Below are 6,202 nucleotides of genomic sequence, written 5' to 3' on the forward strand. Positions count from 1 at the left end.
TGCGGTTGTTTACGTACGCGAATGGTGCGCAGCGAAGCTGAACTGTCATAGGTTTACATTTTTCGGTCATTATGGTGTCTGAATAATAGTGAATCAAAATTCGTGTTATCAGGAAACGCGCCGCACTTCACAGAGAAACTGACGGACAACCTGGTGGAGATAAGCTGTTGCTGGGATGTCCTGGAACAGCAACCAATGGGAATCGTCACCCACAGGCATAACACTTGAGTCTACTTTGAATGTCCATACTGGTTGCACATATTTAAAAGCCCGGAATGAGTTGACAATCGTGGGGCAGTCTCCTAAAAAATGTTTTGACAGGATTACTCTGGGGAGGAGAAATTACTCTAAAGATCCTTTAGTTGATCAGGCAAATATCACTCATTTCGGCATTGTGTGGCTTAACCACGGTTTAAAACGGCATCGTTCCATTGATATGTGTGATCTTCTTATTTCATCATTCCCGTGAACTTGACTGCTCTACATTCTAATTTTTGCAACGAAAACACAAGAAAAATTCACATGAAGTTCTAGGCCACTGCCACTGAGTTAACGGGTGTGAAAATTGGTTGCCATCAATCGATTCAAGCGCTTACTACTCTGGTCATTGGTTGGAAGCATTAGATTCTTTGGTACTGAAGGCGCATATCAATATTCATATACCCAGAGGCGATTTTACAGCGAATTTAACCGTATTGTTAGTCAGCAACATGAACGCGCACTGTGGGTGACCAATAGAGATAAAACTAGCGTCCAAACAGCCTGACGCTCAATATCGGAAAGAAGTTTAATAAAACAAGCACATTGTTCAGCTCTCTTTCGGAAGGTTGATGATTGGCCCACCGATTCAATAGTGAGCCTCACAAGACCGAGTCAAATTGGTCCCTTAAGAGTCAAGGTCGCCGTCGTGGCCATTCCAACCGTTGGATGGACAATAAGTTTGTCATGATGACCATGAACTGAAAGATAGACATCGAGTGTAAGCAGTTTTAGTTGTACAAAAAATTAGGAAGCGATTGAGCTGTTCCTTACACGTAGTATTTTCCTCTCCATGCAATCCGTCTAGGTGAGACCGGCTAAAAGCCTAGTGAAGGCATGTTTTCAGAAGTCGCGCTTTTGACCCAACTAATTGTTCAGCTGGTCTGCACCCCAGAAATGTCACTACGAAAGGTTTTCAAGTAAATACTATTGTTACCAACCCTTCTGCTGACCACGCTTACCTTTACTCGAACAGCAGAATCTAAGTCTATGGATACTTGGTCCACCGACCGAGAGGCACTTTTTAGCTACTACTACTCTCAAACTCTCAGTAGTTAGTATCGAAAGCAGAGTTCAGCACTGCATGGAGCGATAGGTTCTGCACATTGCAGAAGCCTTGACCGAAGCTTACTCTTGACCTACATAGAATATGTTTAGATGGCATAACCACTCCCATCCATTCAGTTAATTCTACCATATGTTTTTCAATTCCCTCCCTTTTAATGCTGTATCCTGGCCCTCGAGTTCACTGTTTGCCTTCCGGTAGGACATCCTCATTATTTTTTTCCCCAATGCGCTGGTTTCATCTGTCAGTTCCCCCATGTTGCGGCAAGATACATTTCACATAGGTAACCATAAAGGTTCCTTGTGATGAACGCGCACTGCAGGCGGTAAGCCAGCAATCGAGTGGCTACCGCAGCCAGCATCTTGCATTATGACAGCAGAATCAGGTAGGTGTTTGTTGCAAATCTGACCAGATTCACTCTTGCCAGATGTACGCACGCAAACTCCCCGGGTGATCCACTGGTTAGAATGGGTAAGTTGGTGGCCCATGAGTCCTATCCCACCCACAATTTCTACAGGTTCAGGTGGCTGTGCTTCACATAAACCTTGTATGGCCTTTTCCAAATCGTGCGTTTGCATTCAAGCAGTGAGATGCGTTGTGTCATAAAGCCCTTCAGGTTTGTGTAGATGACCGTTCACAGGGCCCCTCTGTCATGTGCAGTTAGAAAGATTACAATTTTTAAGACGTATTTGAGGGCCATCACGCCAACGGAATATCGGTTGTCCTCGAGTATGGGCCGAATTCTCTTTTGAAGCCCAAAAACTGCTTTCAAATACGATTGTTGGCCGTTCGGTGCACGTGGCTAATCCAGTACAGCTGGCCATGGATCACAATATGCTTCATTCCGCCGATCTTGGTCCACTGACTCATTATTTGTGCAGCGTTGCAATATCGTCCCAATGTATCATTGATACCGTGTCGAGATTAATACAACTTGGAACCTACGAGCCTGATATCCTCGTACAGGCTATGACCACTCCACGTGCCTTTATATAGTCTACTTAAAGTAGCATTTGTCTTAGTGACCATATCCATAGTGAATTTTGTGAACGGGATGCCGCTGAGTAACCTACACATTTGGATCATTCCATGCCGAGGTCACTAATATGCTCGCATAGTGTCTGTTCATTCATTCCCCGGACAGATTTGTAAGATTCATTTGAAAACATTTATATTCATACGAAAACGAGGTGTCGTCCAGAAAAAATTAACGATGTGGTTAACTGCTGTACATGCGCTTCTGAATGTGCAGATAAAGCACAGTCATTCGTAATAACGGAGTACATATCTCAGACTTTTTCCTGGGTATGAAATACCTGGGGTTGAGAAGGTGGCTGTCTAGGGCCTATCGAGTCGGTGCATTGACCCCTGAACCACTTAATGCTTTTACGAAAATTACGGTCGAGTACAGATTAAACAAAACCGAAGCAAGAACGCAGCCTTCATTTACTCCACGACTATTTTGAACTCAGTAGAGATGGTTCCTCAAGTACGTATTCGAACTGACATCCCACATTGAAGGCATTTGATGTGGCTGATTGATTTTTCGGCACAATCAGATTTTTGAAGAACGGTTGACAGTGCCTTTGTTAGGTCTAGAAGCCGAGCAAACAACGGTTGATTATATTACCTGCATTTTCCTGGCAAGCACGCGGCGAAAGAATAGAATCAGCACACAGGTAATTGAATGTAGATGCTCGACAAAATTTTTAGGTAAGGCAGAGAAGGCCGACGTCTCGACAGTATTAGTGTACTAATAACACTGAATTAATAACAGTTTTTACTATGGTTGACAGTAGCTTAGAGTGGCAAGTTGCACCATGTGTAAAATGAATACGGCGAGAGCAATGGAATAACTCAAAAGGTGGCTGACAGTTTGTGGATAACTCGTGAGGGTTCCTGAGGGAATTTTCGGACGAGGAAGCTTGTTTTCTATGCCACATAGCTGCTACATATGTTCCGTAATTGGCCGTGGACTTGAGGAGGCTGGGTGGCTCATTGCTTCTGCGCGCGAACGAGTGTGTGTGGTGATTGCCTAGTGTCTTCCCATAAACAGGAAGGTTTCGTGTGTATGGTACATAGAACCGTTCCAAGGCGTTCAAGGCTGAAAATGGCTTGTTGTTGGTCTAGGTTTAATGTGAGACAGTGTTTTGTCGTGTGGCTTGAGTGTTTGCGGAACAAGGGAGTCGTGATCTAGTAAGCACAGATTTACCACACAAATTCAGCGAAGTTTTCGAAGGAACAAGGAAGTGACCACCACAGTAGTTGGCCGTCTTCGGTCGGCCTCTCTTCCCTTTGGGTAGTGGCAAGTTGGTTGCACTTTTGTGTTCTAGTGGGACACCTTCAATCTCCCAGATTGTGGCCACCAGGTGCAAAACGTCCCCTTTTTGTTATCGTTTCATCTACACTGAATATTTTAGTAGGGACCCTTCCTTCACGAACAGCCGTCTGGACGTAAGATCTAGTTGTCACCTTTCAATGTTCCGCATTTTTGAGGGAGCTTAATTGGTCAGTCTTCAGACAGGCTCGAGGAAACCATATAATATAAACCAAATCTAGGTTCGATCGACGGCTACGTAAATTTAAGGATTTTCCTCCTACTGGCCAATAAGTTTTTGGATCCAATGAGCTTTTGTGCGGCCGTTGTGTCTCGTATTTTTCGGAGTTACCGTATTTTCGGAGCAACAATTTCTTTTAGCACTCAAAGAAACTACTTTGTACATCGTCAGCATGTCTGCTTTTAACCTCTCATTCATCCCTCAATGTGCATAGATTATTCAAATATTTGGCGTTCTCATTAGAAGTTTCCCCACATTCTAACGAACCTAGCCTCTCGAGGAAAGCTGTGTTATTCTAATCGACCAGCGAAGATACAAATTTTTCACTTTTATTGTACATGTCTTGTAGCATTCCTTCTTGGCTTTCAACTGCAACCCAGCTGATTCCTTGATTCTACTGCACTGGTTATTCGGAGTGTGCGACGCCGTTACGTTGGACAACGTGTGAGCGACAGGCTCTGATCTAACAGCTATTCGATACTGCATCTTGTTGATGATAACTTCGACCAACGATCAGGAGGCTTCCCATTTCGTACCACTGAATAAATTGTGCTCCAAATGGTACCACGAATCACTTTTATGCTGACAACTTTCTCAGAGCTCCGTTGTTCGACAGCTTGTAGTGTGAGATGTCAGGAAGTCAGGGGTATTCGACGTTCACAAGGATGCAGTGATAGCATACGCCGGTCCTGAAATGGGCAGATTTTGGAACTTATATTTTCGGAGCTACACGTGGCAAGGCACTCATTCGCACAGGTTGGGTGACGCAGGAGAGAGGATCAGAGCGAGGTAACAGCATGCGTGTATTGAAGCGAAGCTCAGTATTCGCACAATAGAACTGAAATTTTGAAAGTTTTGACGTGTCCCTGATGGACTAAAGCAATCGAATAATTGAATTAGGAGTACCAGTCTAAACTTATAAGCCACATTTGGGTATCACGGATTCTCAGCGATGCAGGGAAACTATCACACATGACCCTTCAACCAGAGGCCTGTTTGCCCCAGTGATCAATGTAATTGGGTGAGCTGCAAAAATATGGGGGTAGGTTAGGACGGTTTTTGTTTTGAGCACATACGCGACAAAATGCAACATTTTGGCGTGGGAAGTTTTACTCCGTTAGCGTAGATTTTGCAGCTGAGAGAATTGTGCGGATAATGGGCACCCATTAAAACCGCAACGGTAGACACAGGTACGGTTCAAAAGCAGCTCAAGGTCACACGCAAAGGGCATTACCGGCAGGCTACAGCTTTCTGTCTGGGGCTCGTGGTGACTCATCGGGGGTTCTTGTAATAAGGAGAGAGAGGTGCATACATTAGGTCTTGTGATGAGCACTTAGCGGGCACAGTGTGGTTTCAATTACATTTCAAGTAACACAATCAAGAAGAGGCTCATGCTCACTGCTTGGACGCACTCAAGTTGCGAAGAGCATTTGCCTAGCACTCAACCATATATTTGCGACTATCGGTTGCTTAGTTGCCTACATTGTCAGTAGAGAGTTAGGTATCTACGGTATGATCACCGATGTACGAGATGTGACAACGAGAGCACAAAGTCTCAGCTAAGATACGGCCCGACCACACTAGCGAGGAAGACCGAGCCCTTAGAGGAGAGCTTCGCTGCCCTGATCAAGGATTATGGGTATCCACGGAGGATACAAGACCCACTAGCACATATCGAATATGACGAGAAAATGGGGTAGAAGGTTGATTTTCTCAGATTAGGTACCGGGTGAGATATTACGGGAGTATGTGCAACTGTCGAAAAATCCCTTGTAGAAATGAGCAACGGATTTAGTTTGCTTCATCTAGCATTCCGCGAAACCGTAATTTCAAGGTCAGGTGTTGTAGAAACTTTTTTTTGGATTATGGCCCACCCATAGGTTGTTAACCATTTTTATACTAGGTAACTATTTTTTCACCAGGGCTCCCTAATTTTCTGCGGTCACAGAGTTAAACAGGTCTCCCTTCTTCAGTAGGTTAAATAGGTCTCAGTCCCCAGGGCGTTTAAACTTCTACACTACTATTCCTTAACCTACCTCGAAGTATTTCATTATGACACCGCTCCCGTCTCCTCTATCTAAGCGGTTGCCAGACCCCGAATCCTCATCAAATATCTCCACAGCATATCCAAAGAACCCAGTTAGCACGTGTCCGCTCCTGGGTGCAGAACTTCTGCACTAATTTTCGGCTTTTAAGCCTCGCGAGCTTGAGACGTTTAATAGACATCAAAGCTTCTTTGTTTGTCTCACAGTAATAAAAGACCACAATACCCTGCATTTCCGAGTGCCAACGAAATGCAAACCGTCAACCGATTTAAGTG

The sequence above is a fragment of the Opisthorchis viverrini genome (genome assembly GCF_000715545.1).
Source record: "Opisthorchis viverrini unplaced genomic scaffold opera_v5_71, whole genome shotgun sequence".
In the NCBI taxonomy this organism is placed as follows: domain Eukaryota; kingdom Metazoa; phylum Platyhelminthes; class Trematoda; order Opisthorchiida; family Opisthorchiidae; genus Opisthorchis; species Opisthorchis viverrini.